The sequence below is a fragment of the Pleurodeles waltl genome, chromosome 5 (genome assembly GCF_031143425.1).
Source record: "Pleurodeles waltl isolate 20211129_DDA chromosome 5, aPleWal1.hap1.20221129, whole genome shotgun sequence".
NCBI lineage: Eukaryota > Metazoa > Chordata > Amphibia > Caudata > Salamandridae > Pleurodeles > Pleurodeles waltl.
In genome coordinates, this window is record NC_090444.1 from 1528316547 (window position 1) to 1528336697 (window position 20151).

Consider the following 20151-nt stretch of genomic DNA (forward strand, 5'->3'; position numbering starts at 1 on the left):
AATGTGCTTGTGTCCTCTCCCTAAACCACAGTACAATTGGCATCTACCTGATTGGTACATATAGTTTACCTGTAAGTCCCTAGTATATCATAATATGTGTACCAGGGCCTGTATTGAAATGATACTAGTGGGTTGCAGCACTCATTGTTACACTGACTAATGTAACCTTTTAAAACATGTCTCAGGCCTGCTACTACAGCCTGTGGGGCAGTTTTAAACTACCATTCCAACCTAGCCAAATAAACGTTTTGCTGGGCCTAAGCCTTTTTTTAGGGCCTAACTCGCAAGGTAAACATACACTTTTGTGTATATACACTACTTTTTGGATACATTAACTGTAAGTTCACTTTTGCTAATAGTAATTCTATCACTGCAGGAACTCTGCACATAAAAATAATGGGGAGTCCTCCTAGATGGTGACACAAAGGGGATTACAGTAGATCTGGACAGGGTGAGACATCGTGCCAGGAGTTCTGGGGGCAGAGCTGTGCCTGCTCACACTTGCACTTTAAAGGGCTTGCCTCCAGCACACACAAAAGAACATGACTCCAACCTTTTTGTCTCCTCATACTTCTTAGAGCCTTGATAGGGGAAGAACTTCCCAGAGACAGATATGGGAGTAGGACAGGGTGCCTCCCACCCACAAGGCTTGTGTCAGGTATAAATATTGGACCTCCAGGGCCTTTCTTCAGTACCTCTTGGACCTGTGGATATTACAAAAAAAGAAATGCTGTGTCACCAAAGGACTGCCCTGGTGCTACCAGAGGACTGCTCTGCTGCTGGTAGACTGCCTTGCCATCCGGGAAAGAAGACTGGACCTGCTATCTTTATCCCAGGCTAACCTGAGTGACTCCAAGGAGCAATTAGTTGACCTCCTGTCTGAGCTAAAGGGGCACAACAAGCTCCATAAGCATCCATGTAATTGCTTAGCTGACCTGCTGCACCAGACCTGCCTGGACCTGAACTAGACCTCCCTGAGCCCTGCTGGCCTCTGCTGTAGTGTGTTCCTGGTATCTCCCAGGTCCTTGATCCTTGCGTCACATTAATTGACCTCCTCTTTTAAGAAAGGTGAAATCTGATGTCTTGGGCTCTTTGCAACTTGAGAGGGGCCCTTCTGTGCTGAGACAATCACCAATTCCAAGGTCCAGTGAACTTCACTTTTTGCGCTCCAGCGACCATCAGCAACAACCAGCAAAGTGAAATCTGCACTGCACACTACAGCAAAAACAGTCTGCAGTGACACCACAGAAAAGCTACAGGAATGACCATCCATGATGCCTGGCTGGCTGTTCTTGCTACAGCCACGCCGCCTTGCCTGCTTTTTGTGCTACAGCGATGACCATCAGTGATGCTTTCCCTTCTCCTTGCAGCATTCCTTCACCACAAACGGAACTCTTCACACCAGATTTTGAGTAGGTACAATTTCAGCAGAACTAACCAGAGTCCAACCTGCGCTCCATTGAGGCTGGCTTGAACTTATGACTTTCCCAGTTTTACCACAACCAGATGATCACAAAGGGGAAATGTGGGATTCTGGGCTCTGTATACTAGAAGTAATTATAACATAAGAGGAGGTCGCCAATGAAATTCTTATCCTTCATCAGAACAAGTCTCCTGGTCTGGATGGGCTCAGAAAGTGTTTCTATAAACATTTTAATGGAGCATTAATTCCACACTTGACCCCCCTCTTTAACTTCATTCTTGCATTCCCAGTCAGTCACCATCAATGGCAGAGGCTAACATAACTCTGATGCCTAAACTGGGCAAACCGGCTGACAAGTGTGGTTCCTATCGGCCCATCACTCTGCTGAACTCTGAAGCCAAAATATTCACAGTGATTTTAGCAAATAGACTTCTAAACCATGTGCCCTATTTATTCTGCCTAGTCCAATTGGGCGTCCGCTCACACCAACGGGCAACAAATCATATTGGAAGGGTACTGTACTTTATTGAGGAGGCCAATTATAGATCCACCCCTATGGCGATCTTGTCATTGGATACTGAAAAGGTCTTTTGAGAGAATCAACTGGACCTTCCTTCTTAAGGACCTAGAAGCAACAGGGCTTGACACTTGTATGCTAACTTTAATAGTGTCCAGTTTCATGCTCAAACTGGGCAGGTCATTGTCAACAGGGAGGGGTCGAGAGTGATCCCACTATCCAGGGGAACAAGATAGGAGTGCCCTTGTCACAGCTATTATTTGTGCTACAAGGCAAACTTATATCTTCAACTATTAGATGACAAACTGATATAATGGGGATGCCCTTGGGAAGGGTACAGCACACTATCCACTTGTTTAATGAAGATATTATCCTTACCCCGGTGGTTCCCAAACTTTTTCAAACCATGGCTTCCTTGACCTATTGGCTGTTGGCCACAGCTCCCCATTATGTTACTTTTTTTTGGTGGGTGGGGAGATGTAAGCCCGGCCTCTGGAGTGCTTCCATTTTTCTCCCTAAAAATAATTGGGATGAAGCTGATGAAGGTGTTATAATCATGTGTGAAATCTTATCCTATCCACTGCGGAACCTCATGCAGTATCAATGACTGATTGGAGAGACACAGGGTTCCCAGAGAACTGAACATTTACTGCATTGTGATGTAGTGCTTTTTAAAGAGGTGTGTCTTTAGCTCATTCCTGAGCAGGGTTTGTGAGGCCCTGATAGATATAAGAATATTGTTTCCGTTCCTTGGTGCACTGATAGAGAAGGTCTGCGTCTGCCCTCTAGTTTTTTCTTTTTTGCACATTATTGCCTCCAGTTCGATGGTACCAGGTAAGCTCTTGTCTGGCTTCCTCCCTTTTAACTCTATCCTCTTTATGAGCATGCTTTGTGCACTCTCCTGTCTGCTCCTTTCTAACACCAGACTGCTATCTCATGCATGCTGTCTGCCTTATGCCTCATGTGTGTACTTGCCTCCAGTCTGTGTGTACTTGGCTCCTAACTGTGTTCCCATGCCTTCTGTCTGTGTGTTCCTGTTTCTGTCTGTGCCTTCATGCCTCCTGACTTGTGTCCTCATGCTTTCTGCCTGGGTGTTCTTGCCTATTGTCTGTGTGTCCTTGCCTCCTGTCTGTGTGTTCCTGCCTACTGTCTGTGTGTCCTTGCCTCTTGTTTGTGTGTTCCTGCCTCCTGTCTGTCCTTTTGTGAGGCCCTGATAGATACAGGAATATTGTTTCAGATCCTTGGTGCACTGATAGAGAAGGTCTGCGTCTGCCCTCTAGTTTTTTCTTTTTTGCACATTATTGCCTCCATTTCGATGGTACCAGGTAAGCTCTTGTCTGGCTTCCTCCCTTTTAACTCTATCCTCTTTATGAGCATGCTTTGTGCACTCTCCTGTCTGCTCCTTTCTAACACCAGACTGCTATCTCATGCATGCTGTCTGCCTTATGCCTCATGTGTGTACTTGCCTCCAGTCTGTGTGTACTTCCCTCCTAACTGTGTTCCCATGCCTTCTGTCTGTGTGTTCCTGTTTCTGTCCGTGCCTTCATGCCTCCTGACTTGTGTCCTCATGCTTTCTGCCTGGGTGTTCTTGCCTATTGTCTGTGTGTCCTTGCCTCCTGTCTGTGTGTTCCTGCCTACTGTCTGTGTGTCCTTCCCTCTTGTTTGTGTGTTCCTGCCTCCTGTCTGTCCTTACCTCCTTTCTGTGTGTTCATGCCTCCTGACTGGTTGTTCTTGCCTACTGTTCGTGTATTCTTGTCTCCTGTCGGTGTGTTCCTGCCTACTGCCTGTGTGTCCTTGCCTCCTTTCTGTGTGTTCCTGCCTCCTGTCTGTGCCTTGATGCCTCCTGACTGTGTCCTCCTGCCTGTGGTCTTGCCTACTGTCTGTGTGCCTTTACTTCCTGTCTGTGTGTTCCTGCCTCTACTGCCTATGTGTCCTTGCCTCCTGTCTGTGTGTTCCTGCCTTCTGATTTTGTGTTCCTGCCGACTGGCTGTGTGTCCTTGCCTCCTGTCTGTGTCCTTGCCTCCTGTCTGTGTTCCTGCCTAATGTCTGTGTTCCTGCCAACTGCCTGTGTCCTTGCCTCCTGACTCTGTGTTCCTGCCTCCTGTCTATGTGTTCCTGCTTTATGCCTCTGTTCCTGCCTTATGCCTGTGTTCCCGCCTCCTGCCTGTGTGTTCCTGCCTACTGCCCGTGTGTCCTTGCCTCCTGTCTCTTTTTTCCTGCCCGCTGTCTGTGTGTTCCTGCCTCCTATCTGGGTGTTCCTGCTTCCTGATTGTGTGGTCTTGCCTCCTGTTTGTCTCCTCATGCTTCCTGTCTGTGTTCATATATCCTGTCTTTGCCATCATGCCTCCTGACTGTGCATTCTTGCCTCCTGTCTGTGTTCTATGCCCCCTGTCCCCTCATGCCCCCTGTCTGTGTCCTCAGGTCTCCTGTCCATGTCCTCAGGCCTCCTGTCTCTGCACTCAGGTCTCCTGTCTCTGCCCTCAGGTCTCCTGTCTTTGCCCTCAGGCTTCTGTCCCTGCCCTCATGACTCCTGTCTCTACCCTCATGACTCCTGTCTCAGTCTTCAAGCCTTGTGTGTGGACACTCACGCCTTATGTCACCTGCGGATACACCTTGTCTATGCTGTCAATGAATCTCCTGTATGCTCTCTTGCCCCTGGTGTTTGAGTCCTCAAGCTCCCTGACTGTTCCACCCCAATGACTTTGACACCCCGTGTCCTGTTTTTTTGGTGCTTGCGCCTCTCTCAGCTCAGCAATAATAATGGCATCAGTGCTGTGCCAGCCGCTCCCTAGCGTCCCAGACATGTCCATCCCAGGTCTCACCACACACTCTGCCTTTAGCAATGTTTTTTTCAGTGACCTCAGTTTGGGCACATTTTTCCACATTTATGTGCATTTGTTCTGACCTTTGGTCTATTGTTTTTACCTTAGGTTCTGAACTTATGCTTCTAACCAATGTCATTTGCTTTTAGTCTTCTGTTTCTGATCTGCTGAGTTGCTTATGAATATTTTCATTTGTTTTTAGTGAAATAAGCATCAACATATTCACTTATTTCTTCTTTTGCAAACTGAATGAACTCAAACATTAACCTGCACTGAATACTGCAAATGTCTTGCCTCCCTTTATGCATTTTGAACACTTCAGACAGCTTGTGTATGTTTTTAAAACATAGCATAGAACTGGTAATTGTGAATTCATTCATTCTCTTTGTCCTTCTTCCCTTCTCTGTTTACTATTTGGCAAAGACACAGGGACTCCTCCATGGGCACAGTTTGGGAAGATTTTCTGCTCTGGGCTGAAGGCGGTTGTAGATTGCTGCATGCCCTGCTCCAGGATGGAACACTCAAAGATTTCCCTCAATGTAAACAAGGCTTTGGGTTTTTAGAGGTTAATTGGATGTGATATTTTCAGCTGCTTCATTGGGCCCTTTTTCTTAAACGCTTCGTCTCCTATATCTACACCTTCCTAGCAGATGTGACACGGACTCGGCGTGGTCCTGTATGAAACGTTGCTCTCAACCATCAACCAATCTATCTCACTGGAGCATTTGCAAAATGTTTGGGAACACATCCTCTTTCTGTAAGAGTGTGCAACACAGGGAATCACAGAATACGACGATAATGTTGTGGCACGTCACATCTATTTGCTTAAAACAAATGTATAGCATGGCAGATGGGTTGTTCTGGAGAGGTTATGGCCAACATAGCAATGTATTGCATGTGTGGTGGTTGTGCCCCAAGTTCACATTTTTCTTGAAGGAGATCCTCAGCCGAATTAGTGGAGTAATTGCCTACCCCCTACAGCCTGACCCTGCAACTCTCATTCTGTGCCTCTGTCCCATAGGTTACAACCACATAATGCAGGGGGACTGGAGACCTATTTCCAGTATACTCCTAGCTGCAAAGTAGCCATGAGCACATTAATGGAAAACTCATACAGTTCCCATAACATATGGATGGAGAGGTAAGTAATGGGACATTGATAGCTTTGGTGAGACTAACCGTGCGGCTCCATGACATGTGGCCAAATTTGACATCTAGTTGCAAATCCTGGTGGACTAGTTGGTAGAAAGAGGCCTGTTTTGGGTTGTGCTAGGTCATTACATTATCTCAAATTGACAGTTTGATGCGGGGGATACTTTTTTCTCATTCAGATTTCATTCACCTCTCAATTAATTTCCTAGAGGCAAAAGATGATATATGATTATTGCATTTTTATATGTGCACTGGATGTCCATGTTGCTTCAGTAATCTTTGAGCGGGATGGGAGGGGAGATGATTTGTGGGAAGAATGGGGTTCATTAAAAAAAATTAGGTGTATACTTACAATGAACTAGTGCAGCACGGTGCTGCACCAAAATTGGCAGAGCCGTGCTGCATCAGTTCTGAAGCACAGGGATGCGCCGTGTTTACATAAATATGACGCAACTCTGTGTTTACCCTAAAGCTGGTGCTAAATTTAGCTGCCAGTGCAGGCATCTTGGCATTATAGTGCAAGGGTGTCTGCATTGAAGGGAATGATTGTTTATGTGCAGGAAGGTACCCCTCAATCAACATCACACATAGAAGTACCAAATCATCATTATTTAATTATTGTTTTCTGTGCTGGAAGGGACAACGTCCTGCACATAAACAATCATTCATGGCAGTTTTGCTCTTTAGCAAAAACTATGAGAAATGAAAGCATTTCTCCTCATTGCGCCATGCTAGAGACACCTGTTTGGTGGCGTTAGTTTTTGGCGCTGCCACAGGTTTATATATTCTTGTAAATCCCAGGCAGCATCAAAAGCAATGGGTGTTTCACTGGAACACCCACAGCAACACCCATTGCATGCCTCTCTGCCTCAGAAAACTGCATTGGGGGCACATTTACAAGGTGTCTTTAAGCCACAAAAAGTGGCTTAGCACTGCCTTACAAATATGCGTAATGCACAGTGCCACCGTAGTGTCACAAAAAGTGACGCTCTGGTGGCACTATGGGGCTTAGTGAATTCTCTGCCCAACTAATGCCTTTATTTGTATTAATTATCACAAACCGACAGATTGTTTTATGCCTGTTCTGTGTTTAAATATTTCAATAAAGTATCTTTGGAAAAAGACATTGTTGTATTTTGCTAAATTGCTTTGGATTTTTTTGCTGCTGTGTTTTGACTTTGCTACTGTGTGTATGCTTCATAATTTATTTACACATTACCTCTAAATTAAGCCTAATTGCTTTTGGGCCAAGTTGCCAGTGGGTTAAGTATAGGTCAATTTAGTGATTTTTGTGTTTCACCCTGACAGGGACTGTGGTTGCTGTCTGAGTGGGACTCCACCCCCTCAATCAGTAACCCACTTTTTTACAAGTATTCTTTTTAATATCACATTTGAATTGGAAATTTATGTTCTATATTTCATAACTGTATTGCTTCAATTCAAATATGCATGTACCACAGATATTGCTCTTTGGAAATCCGAGCTGCTGGAGCCAAGCCTAAATGAGTAAGCTCAGGATTCCTCACAGAAACAGCTAACAATTTAGACATCGGATTATTTCAGATTTAGGGAGTTTACCGTCAATATTATGCCTTTCTGCTCTGTACTTTAAAATTCTGATTTTACTAAAAAATATTCAGAGAGAAATTTACATCTATTGATTTTATGAGAAGAATATTTAGCTATTAATTTTTCATTATGAAACGTTGAAAGTATTTATCAATTGGGTGTTCATTGACCCCAATTCTACTTAAGAGAACAGTGTAATTTTGCAATTTTGCATTGAAACTGGGTCTAATATTTTTTTAACGTGTTAATAAATTAGTGGTGTATAGAATATTTATTTGTTTTATTTTATATTTTGTTATATTGCAAGCAGCAAAGTCAGCTGTAAGTGTGCTTTAAATTCCTAACAACTTTGGAGGCACTGATACTGGATCAGAGGTAGCAGACATAGGGGCTCATTATAACTTTGGCAGTCCCACCAATGGACCGCCAAAGCCCCAGGGAGGATGCTGCCGTCATGCCTGTGGCATCCCCCCATCATATTATAATGTTCCTGCCGGGCTGACCAGCGGGAATATTGTACTCTGACTTACTGCCAGGCTGACCGGCGGGAACAGTGCTATGATCTTGGTCTCAGCTCCCTTAAGTAAATAGAGGCTAATACCGGCGCACTATAACACCCTCGGAATACATGCTGTCTGCAAAGCATTCCGAGGGTGCTGGATTGGGGGGCCCATGCGCTGTGTTTCTACCGGTCTTTCCATGGCAGGGTCCCTACCATGGAAAGGCTGGCAAAAACAGGAGTCTTGATCAGCACAGTGGCACTGAGTTCAATGCCACCATTGCTGACCACGAGTCAGACAACCTTCAGACTATAGGGAACATAGGGCCAGATGCATATATGTTTGGGTTTGTGATTTCCTAATAGCGAATCTTAGCAATTCGATATTAGGAAATTGCAAACTGGGATGCATAACTGTATGCTTAACACTGTTTGTGATTCCTAATATTATGGGAAATTACCTACCTCATCAATATTCATGAGGTAAGTCACAATTTGCGACTTCATTGGTAATCGCCACCCTCACAGGGATGGTGACCTGCTGGGGACAGCAGACAACCGTGTCTGTGACTAATTTTTAAATAAAGCATTTTTTTTTAATGCAGCCCATTTTCCTTCAAGGGAAAAGGGATACATTTTAAACAAAAAAATGAAAAGGTTTCTTTTTATTTTTTCAGTGTAGGCAGTGGTCAGTGGGACCACCACCTGCTTTGAAAAATATTTCTGCTTCCATTCACAAAGGGGAAGGAGTCCCTTTGGGGGTTTGCACATGGGTTAAAACTAACTTGAAGTTGGTGGTAACTGTGATTGTTTTGCGACTGCGTTCACGGTCGAAAACTATCTTACATCCCCCTGCGACTTGCTATGAGGAAGGGATGCCTTTGGCACGCCTGTTCCTAATGGTGACTCGCAAACCTTTTTTTGTGAGTCGGTTACAGGTTACCACCATGCTGAATAGGATTGTTAAAAGGAGGAAAAGCCTTTTCTGGGTTGCAAATGGCCCGATGTGCTGTTTGTGACTTGGAAAAGGCTTTCATACATGTGGACCCTTGTTCCCGGCAGTGACACGGGCCTATGGTGGTTCAATCAACGCAGTCTATATGTGGCGGTCTGACCGCCTGGAGTGCGGCAGTCTGACTGTCACCGCAAGGCTGGCGGTTTCAGCCTGCCTAGTTATGAGCCCCAAAGTAAAACAAAGTATACAAAAAGCGGTAGCTGAAGCTATAAGAATTATGCAAAAGGTTTAGGAGTTTCTCTTCAACACATGTTGATAGTTTGCACTGTGCCTAAATGATGAATCAAGATTTGCTGAGAGAAAAAGGGAAGGATTGGCAAAAAACTGAAGTATGAGTAAAGATGAAGGACAGGAGAATATTTAAGAGTAAATAATAGAGGCTTGTTGTCGCCACACAATAATAACAGTGTGGAGTAAGCAGGAAAAGGAAGCCCTAGAGAAAAGGAGAGAAGAGGTTTTGGAGAAGGTGGAAACAAAAACAAAGATGCAATCCTAGTGCCTTGAAGTTTCTACTTCCTACTAGATTTTTTGGCCCACATTTATGAGGCCCTTGCGCCTCTGTTGCATCACTCTTTGTGATGCAATGGGGCACAAACTAATAAATCATATCTACAAGCCACACAAAGTCACTTTGCGTGGCTTTGAATGCCCTCATATATATAGAGTAAGGCAAGGCAGTGCAAATTGCTGCTGTGCTTTACTCTGCAGTAAAGAGGTGTTTCATGAGCATTGCAGTGAGTATTCCTATACCTCACCCATGGATTTTGATGCATCCCCAGATTTACAAGACCTTGCAAACTGGGGAATGTAGCAAAACCTTACTTCTCCCTAGGAGAGGTGCTCCGAGGAGAAATGTCACTATGTCTCCTAATTTTTTACTTTCTGCAGCACACAAGAAAAGAGGCAATAGCCTCCCAGGATTGCTTTTTGTGCAGGAAGGTGCCCCTTACTGCACAAAAACAATCCAACATGCAATGCAGGCACCTTTACACCATGGTGCATGGGTGCCTGCATTGGTGCTGGGTAGCAAAAGGGCACCAGCACAGGAGGAAAGGACAGCAATGCGCCTTATTGGTTAAATATGTGCATTTGCGCCCTTTTCCTTTGATGCAGGGCAATGCAGCAAGGTGACTTGCTTTGCTTCCCTGTACCTAAAATTCATAAATATGACACTTGGGCCCATATTTATGAAAGGTTTGTGCCTCCTTTGTGCAGTGTTTTGGTTGCAAAAGCGGCGCTAACTTAACTCTATATTTATCCTTTGAAGCTAGACCCGTTCTGCATCAAAATATCTGAGTAAGTGTTGATAACGCGTCCAGTCCTTATACATTACCTGTACCTGGACACGTTGGAGGTCGGTGAACCTTTTAGCCGAGTTTGGCTCTCCTCATCCTAGAATAGTCGGATTTCTCAAATCAATAATCAATAACCATTTTCATCAATACCCAATGCTCAATTTACTAGACAAAACAACACATTAAAATCAATAACAATCGATATCTGACGCAACATGACCTTTCAGTCATGAATAACCACACCAGTTTATTTAAAAGTTAGTGAATTTATTTCCCTGTATTAACAAAGCTAAAACGATATATGTGAGTCTCAAAATCAAATGATATATGTATACGAACATTACTAGCTGTCCATAGCGGCGGAAGAAACGCAATCTACGCAAAATCTGAACTATAATACACTCGGTTATGGCAATGCAAATCACTAATACGAGTAATTGAATTTGACTAATTGCATACATCGGTCAGCATGATAAGATTTCAATTTAGTGTGGTGCATCAGATGAATACCTCGACTAGCCTCTAATTAGCATTGGCATGTGGGGCTTCATGCAAAACGAATTTAGTCAACACAAATTTGGAAAACTTCTAGCTTGGGCCCTATCAAAATAGCAGTTGGTACCTAAAAGGAAAAACACAATGCATAATACAGTTATCCTTTCATAATTACCAAATACAATCAGCATACAAGGAAAATCTTCGTCCTTCAGGTACCGGTTCGATCAGCATGGGGCAGATTTCATAGGGGCAGAGTTAAGGGCAAGTTTCCTTGCGGCGGCAAGGAGAATGGGGCAAAGTTACTGCATGGGCAAGACGGGGCAACATTAAAGTTAAAGTCTCTAGGGTGAGAATTCTTAAAGTCTCTTTCTCTGGAATAGAGAAAAGGGCATCAAGATGTCGTCTAAGATGGCGTCTGGCATTCGGCTTCAAAGATGGCATCAAGGAAAAATGGCTGACTTCTCTTTGTCCAGTGGGTTTAAGCAAGAAACATTCCAAAAACTTCAGGGTCTTCCATTGGAGGGTTCATAGGGTGGCTTCAATTTGACCAATGAATAGTGTCTTTCTCCTAGTACTCATTTATGCATACATTGTCCTTGGAGCCTTGGAACACAAGTTGCAACAAAGTTTGCCAAATATTTCAGTATCTGTACTTTTATTGTCCGCACCTGCAGAGACTGACCTTGCATCAAAAGGGATGCAACCAGCCTAGCACGAAACCTTGAGATAAGTGCATTAGTCATTTCTACTGGAAAAATACAACCTTTAAATGAAATAATATGCTTTTGTTAGTGCAAGTGAAAACCACGCAGTAAAATATGAGACCAGGCGACTAGGCCAAAGCCTCTACTAAATTTAAGCTATGCATAAAACAGTTTAAATCAAGAAAATCATAAAACACATTTGCAGTTATGACGGATTACTACATTTGTCAATTCTTCATGATTGATTAAGCTTGTTTATAATGATGGCGAACTACCCCGAGGGCACAATTTCCCTCGTTCATTATTTTCTTTACTAAAATCACACTACATTATATGATTTTGGTTACATGATATACGAATATTTGTTAGTCCTTCTTTTTCTGCGTCATCAGTGTCATTTGTTGGGAGTAACAACCCACTTTGCGTCGTATTGCTACAATGATATAGAAGTTAGGCTTTCCCTTCCAAAAAATGACGCTAGCCTTCTAGCACCATATTTACCTCCTAATGCAAAAACGACACAGAACAATGAAGCGGACCCAAAAAATGACACAAAGGCCGATTATTGTCAAATTTTAATGCCTGGTGAGACCAGGCATTAAAAAACAGGCACACACACCACCACAAAACACACAGAAGGAACATTCAAAATCTCCAGAACAACGTGGAAGTGTTACTGCTCCAGCTTGTGTAGGAGGCAGGCCTGGCTTGTAGTGGGTACCAGAGGTACTTACACCTTGTGCCAGGTCCAGTTATCCCTTATTAGTGTAGAAGAGGTGTTTCTAGCAGCTTAGGCTAATAGAAGGTAGCTATGGCAAAGCAGCTTAGACTGAACTAGGAGACATGTAAAGCTCCTACTATACCACTTATATCATATGCACAATATCATAAGAAAACGCAATACACAGAGTTACTAAAAATAAAGGTACTTTATTTTTATGACAATATGCCAAAAGTATCTCAGTGAGTATCCTCAGTAAGAAGATAAGTTATATACACAAGTTATATATACACAAACCAAAATTAGGTAAGTAAGAGCAAGAAAAGTAATGCAAACAGTGTAGAATTACAATAGATTGCAATAGGAGCACATAGGAATAAGGGCAACACAAACCATAAACTCCAAAAGTGGAATGTGAACCACAAATGGACCCCAGACCTATGTGAGCTTGTAGAGGGTCGCTGGGACTGTAAGAAAACAGTGAGGGTTAGAAAAATACCCCACCCCAAGACCCTGAAAAGTAGGAGTAAAGTGCGCCTACTACCCCCAGAGAGCACAGAAGTCGTGAAAGGGGATTCTGCAGGAAGAACAAACACCAGCAATGCAATGAAAACGGATTTCCGGACCTGAGTACCTGTAAGACAAGGGGACCAAGTCCAATAGTCGTGACAGTGTCGAGAGTGGGCAGGAGCCCAGGAAATGCCAGCTGAGGGTGCAAGGAAGCCGCCACTTGGAGGAGGAGACAGAGGAGGCGCTCGCCAACTCAGAGACCCCTCACAGAAGCAGTCAGCATCCACAGAAGTACCCCAACAGGCACTTAGAAGAAAAGTGAACTGGAGTCCATGCAAAGTCACAAAAGGGAGTCCCACGATGCTGGAGGACAACTCAGAAGGTTGTGCACTGCAGGGTGGAGTGCCAGAGACCCAGGCTTGGCTGTGCACAAAGGAAATCATGGAAGAGTGCACAGGAGCCGGAGCAGCTGCAAATCACGCGGTACATAGCTTTGCAGTCTAGCGTGGGGAGGCAAGGACTTACCTCCACCAAACTTGGACTGAAGGATCACTGGACTGTGGGAGTCACTTGGATAGAGTTCCTGTGTTCCAGGGACCACGCTCGTCAGGATGAGAGGGGACCCAAAGGACCAGTGTTGCAGTCTTTTGGTGCCTGCGTTAGCAGGGGGAAGATTCCGTCGACCCACAGGAGATTTCTTCGGAGATTGTGGTGCAGAGTGAAGGCAGTCTACCCCCAGAACATGCACCACCAGGAAACAGTAGAGAAAGCCAGCAGGATTAGGCGCTACAATGTTGCTGGTAGTCGTCTTGCTACTTTGTTGCGGTTTTGCAGGCGTCCTGGAGCAGTCAGCGGTCGATCCTTGGTGGAAGGTGCAGAGGGAGATGCAGAGGAACTCTGGTGAGCTCTTGCATTCGTTATCTGAAGAATTCCCCAAAGCAGAGACAAAAAATAGCCAGAAAAGGAGGTTTAGCTACCAGGTTAGGAGGATTGGCTACCAAGAGAGGTAAGAGCCTATCAGAAGGAGCCTCTGACGTCACCTGCTGGCACTGGCCACTCAGAGCAGTCCAGTGTGCCCCCAACACCTCTGTTTCCAAGATGGCAGAGGTCTGGGACACACTGGAGGAGCTCTGGGCACCTCCCCTGGGAGGTACTGGTCAGGGGAGTGGTCACTCCCCTTTCCTTTGTCCAGTTTCGCGCCAGAGCAGGACTGGGGGATCCCTGAACCATTGTAGACTGGCGTATGCAGAGATGGGCACCATCTGTGCCCATCAAAGCATTTCCAGAGGCTGTGGGAGGCTACTCCTGCCCAGCCCTTCACACCTATTTCCAAAGGGAGAGGGTGTAACACCCTCACTCAGAGGAAATCCTTTGTTCTGCCTTTCTGGGCCAGGGCTGCCTGGACCCCAGGAGGGCAGAAACCTGTCTGAGGGGTTGGCAGCAGCAGCAGCTGCAGTGGAGACCCTGGAAAGGCAGTTTGGCAGTACCTGGGTTCTGTGCTAGAGACCCGGGGGATCATGGAATTGTCACCCCAAATGGTATTGGGGTGACAATTCCATGATCTTAGACATGTTACATGGCCATGTTCGGAGTTACCATTGTGACGCTCTACATCGGTAGTGACCTATGTATAGTGCACGCGTGTAATGGTGTCCCCGCACTCACAAATTCTGGGGAAATTGCCCTGAACAATGTGGGGGCACCTTGGCTAGTGCCAGGGTGCCCACACACTAGGTAACTTTGCACCCAACCTTCACCAGGTGGAGGTTAGACATATAGGTGACTTATAAGTTACTTATGTGCAGTGGTAAATGGCTGTGAAATAACGTGAACATTATTTCACACAGGCTGCAGTGGCAGGCCTGTGTAAGAATTGTCAGAGCTCCCTATGGGTGGCAAAAGAAATGCTGCAGCCCATAGGGATCTCCTGGAACCCAAATATCCTGGGTACCTCAGTACCATATACAAGGGAATTATATGGGTGTACCAGTATGCCAATGTGAATTGGTAAATTTAGTCACTAGCCTGTTAGTGACAAATTTGGAAAGCAGAGAGAGCATAACCACTGAGGTTCTGGTTAGCAGAGCCTCAGTGAGACAGTTAGGCATAACACAGGGAACACATACAGGGCACATACTTATGAGCACTGGGGCCCTACCTGGCAGGGTCCCAGTGACACATAGACTAAAACAACATATAAACAGTGAAATATGGGGGTAAAATGCCAGGCAAGATGGTACTTTCCTACAGCTTGGCACACGTCGCAGTCATCAGCGAAGACAACAAGTCCCTCTACCACCAATGCAGGAACTCCCAAACACCAACACAGCAGCGACAAAGGCAGCACAGAAGGCGGGTCCGACTTGCAATTTGGAGGTGACGAGGAGCTGGTGTTGGTGTTCTGTCACCTCTTTGACCAGTATGTCATGCTCCTCCTCACTAAAGCGAGACTTGGGCTTCCTCTTCTCCTCCTCGGACTTTACTGGACCCTCCTGGCTGGTTCTTGGGTGATTGGGGTCTACCGCAGGTCTCTCCTGGCCTGCATTCTCCATCTTGTCTTTCCAAATGTTTTTTTTTGCTTGTGCATTTCTTTTTGGCTCTAATGCGGTAAAAAATGGCGCTAACCCATGTACGCATGATAAATACATGCTGCAGAACAGTCTAGAACCACTTTTGCAGCATTAACGTTGTTTTTCCTTAAGGCATGTCACACTGGTTAGCTTAATTTTGTTTTATGCTAACCATTCCTTAGCGCCATTGTGTGTTCATTTTTTTTTAAATATGATACTAGGAAATGACGTTAGCTTGAGTTAAAAATGTTGACGCACAGCTGCACTAGCGCAGTTTTGCGTCCTTTTTTTCAAAATATGGACCTCAGTGTTTTTGTGAACTTGAAGGTCTTCGTGAAATGTCATCTCATCTTATAAGGAAGTTTGTACTGTAATAAGGAAGTCAGCACCAAAGAAAGAGTGTGGAATGACTGGGTATGTTGAGGTTTTCTTTTTTTAATCTATGGTGAACAGTTCTGTTTGTGTTAGGTCCAGATTTACAGTTTAGCAGAGGAGGTTATCCGGTCCCCATTATTACAATTTTATTATAGCTTAAGGAACTTGTAATATGGCTGATGGGACATCCAACACATTTTTGACAAATTGTCCCCAAACTCTAAATCAGGCCCTTAATTTTCAATGTCCATTGATAATTCTTTGATGGGAAATAGGTATTCAGAGCACAGACCATCCGACGAAAGTCTTAATGGTGGCTGAAAATATTTTGGTTTTTAAAAATATCTTGAAGCTTTTACTGTGTGATCAATCTGTGATCGAATTACTACAGAGGAATTAACACAAAAATACTGCACTCCATTTGGGAGGATGATTTACAACCATCTTTTTGCAAATCTGAAAATTAGTTATTTATGAAGTTATATTAATGAAACCCAGAAGAAGATAAAATCTGCCTCTTTTTTGTGTATAAGTCTATGGAAATTGCACGACATCCAGTGTCACAGTTTTATAAGTCAGACCTTTAAGTATGAATATTTTGGAGTCAGTAATTTTCAGATAAATGTAAGTTTTATGGATTGCATTGCAAAGAAAACAAACTCCATCAGATAGATTTCTCAATACACTCCCTACACAAGTTTAACAGCCAATGAGCAACTGTAGAGCTTTATACAACTCCACTGTTGATTGGAATTGTTTAAGAGATGATTTTCTAATCTGGATCAGCTTTTAAGTTTAATTAGTTTGATATGTTCAGTATTCAATGCAATATGAAGCATATTCTTCAACTATTGGTTGACACTATTCAAGAGCTACTTCAGGCTCTTTGATATAGGGCCTAATTACAAGTTTGGCGGTCTTGAGACCACCAAATTTGGTGTGGCGATTAGACCACCACCCTCCCGGTGGTGCTACTGCTAGATTATGCTCCTGGCAGTCGGATCACCAGGAGACCACCACCTCCACCGGGATCAGGGATCCCAAAGGGTTGATGGCATTTGAACTTGTGGTCAGCCATGGCAGTGCTGAGTTTGGCACTGCTGTGCTGTTCACAACTTCCCTTTCTGCCAGCCTTTTCATGGTGGGGTCCCCACCATGAAAAGGCTGGTGGAAAGGCATTCTTGGGGGCCATAGGGGGGCCCCTGCACTGCCCATGACCATGTTGTGGGCAGGTCGGGGGCCCCCTTGTGAGCACCCCAAGAATGCACTATGACGCTTTTAACAGCATCAAACAGCAAAATAAGAGAGTCAACAAACAGGAAAGAGACACAACAACAATTTATAAAACATAGCGCATATTTCTATTTATTTTTAGAGCCCTTGATGACTAAAATCCACCAAAGGGTTCTAGACAGATGAATTTTTAAAGCATTCTAAAATTTTAACATTAAGTGCAAATAAGCTTTTGCAAGTCAAAACTTTGCAAACTTTTGAAAACTTTGTAAAGGTTTGATACAGTGACTCTGATCAAATCTGACAGGACAGAGGTCTAGGAGTCTGAAAAGGAAACTTTGGACAGTTACCTGACCATCAGAGCATCTTTGAAGCAAGTTCTAAACTTTACAGGGCAACCGCCATTGACTTCTAGGGAGTGGTCCTGATGCTGAGAGATGCAGGCTAAAAGATGCTCAATGGATGTTCCAGATGCTGTACGGTCCATGGAGGTGAAATCCAGTTGAGTCATCAGTTGACAAGTGAGTGGGGGCAACCAAAGCCATGGAATTTGGGGTCCCACAAAGTCCTTTATGCAGGGGACAATGGGCTGGGTCCAAATTACACTAGCACAAAGTGCAGCAGGTGTAGTTGCTCCAGCATCAAAGCCTCGCTTTGTGCACTTCCAATGAGTGTGGAGTGGTCTTCGTCTTGTCCTTCATCCAAATCCAGAGAATACTGATGTTTTGGGGTGCCAGAGGTGCCTATTATGTCCCAGTAAAGTTCCCCGATGGAACAACATGGTCAGATCCACTCCTAGCTGGTGGCACAGTTCCAGTGATATGTGGCATCTGGCTATGCCATAGTGCATCTTGCATGCCACATCCAACATGGCAGAAGTCGTCCTTGAGTGAGGGAACCTTGGCAGCCCGCTTCTTGAGTTGTGGCTACCATGGGTAGTACGCCCACAGAAAACTGGTTTTCCCTTTCTAGGTCCTGGCTCTACCCTGTCTAAGAAAATAAAGGGCTTCCTGCGCTGGAGTGTTGTCACACCAGCCCTTCAAAAGTGACATCATCCTTTGATGTTTGCCTTTTGGGATAACACCCTTTGCAGCCCATCCTGTAGGTTGGGGTTACACCAACAGTATGGCAACAGCCTTTTGTCTTGGCCTGGGAGTCATTCACACATCTGTCGAGGTGGGCAGAAACCTGTCTCAGTCCCTTTGCCTTTTTGAAGTCACTGGACCAGCTGGGTCACAGTATGGCAACTTTCGCAAAAGTGGCCAGCATTAAATTAGACATAAATAGTCACTGCACCATTGAGTCGCATTTGATGTTCCTTTTAATTTGATACTTTACATGTCAGGTTAAGATAGCCTCTGTCAGAAGTTATACGCTTTGGAGTACCAACCATTAACTCTACAATTATCTTATAAGGCTACTTAACTGTCTTCAGCATACAACAACACTTCAGGGCTTTGCTGCATAAACATATCAGAAAATACATCTCTATCTTAACAATGTACAGCTCCTTGCCATAGGGCTTGATTGGCCTGCCTTAGAAGAGAGTTACATACATAGTTAAGGGACAAGTGGGCTTTGACATAAGTGATAATGGCAAAGTCGTGTATGCAGTGCAGGCACAGCCTTTTCAGTCTGCAATGGCGGCTGAAAGTTGTGTTTTCACATTGTCACACAGAGAGTGACACAATCATTGCTACAGCTCTTGTGTGGACATCCAGTCTTACATGCCCTTGATACATGGGTACCATGGCACATGGGCACCATATAAGGCTACTTGACTGTCCTTAGCATACACCAGCACTTTAGGGCTTTGCTGCATAAACGTATCAGAAAATACATCTCTTTCTTAACAATATATAGCTCCTTGCCATAGGGCTTCATTGGCCTGCCTTTGAAGAGAGTTACATCCATAGTTAAGGGACAAGTAGACATTGACATTAGTGGTAATGGCTAAGTTGTGTGTTCAGTGCAGGCACAGCATTTTCAGTCTGCAATGGCAGCTGAAAGTTGTGTTTTCACATTGTCACACAGAGAGTGGCACAATCATTGCTACAGCTCTTGTGTGGACAGTCAGTCTTACATGCCTTTGATACATGGGCACCATATAGTAGGGTCTTATAAGTATGTCAGCATATGCCAATTGGGGATATCCATTTCAATAGAACACTTTAGAAAGGGAAAGTACAATGGCACTGATGTCAGGACAGCAGACCTCAGTGGACTCTCAAAGTCAAAAACCAGAAGCTAGTAGATCAAAAATGAGGCAGAAAGTTGACGTAAACCTGCAAAAAGCCTGTTCCCTTACAGTTCTTGTACAATAACTTGAAACAAGCTTTGATTCTGACTATGTAACACATACCATACGTATTTACAATACAATCTTTCATCCCAATACAGAGTGTTTTTTAAAGTGGTTAAATAATAATTTCTATCACATTAAGGGCCAGTTGTTTAAAATCTTTTTTCCAGTGTTTTCCAAGCAAAATCTCCTCGTCCACATAACACCAAGGGCCATATTTATACTCCGTTTGCGCCGGATTTGCGTCGTTTTTTTTGGCGCAAATTCGACGCAAAACGAACTCCATATTTATACTCTGGCGTTAGACACATCTAGCGCCAAAGTTCATGGAGTTTGCGTCATTTTTTAGCGTGGACACCTACTTTGCGTTAATGATATGCAAGGTAGGCGTTCCCTTCTAAAAAATGACTCCGAGGCATGTGCGCCGTATTTACACTCCCGGGCAAAAATGACGCCCTGGAGTGGGCGGGTCAAAAAAAATGACATCCAGCCGCTTTTGCGTCGTTTTTTAGCACCTGGTCAGGGCAGGCGTTAAGGGACCTGTGGGCCCGGAAGGATCCCAGAGGTGCCCTCCCATGCCCCCAGGGACACCCCATGCCACCCTTTCCCACCCCAGGAGGACGCCCAAGGATGGAGGGACCCATCCCAGGGAACTTAAGGTAAGTTCAGGTAAGTAATTTTTATTTTATTTTTTTGTGGCATAGGGGGGCCTGATTTGTGCCCCCCTACATGCCACTATGCCCAATGACCATGCCCAGGGGACATAAGTACCCTGGGCATGGCCATTGGGCAAGGGGGCATGACTCCTGTCTTTGCTAAGACAGGAGTCATGTCAATGGGGGTTGGGAGTAAAAAAAAATGGCGCAAATCGGGTTGAGGCGAAAATTTTGCCTCAGCCTGACTTGCCCCATTTTTTGACGCCCAAACTCCATATTCCCCTACGCCG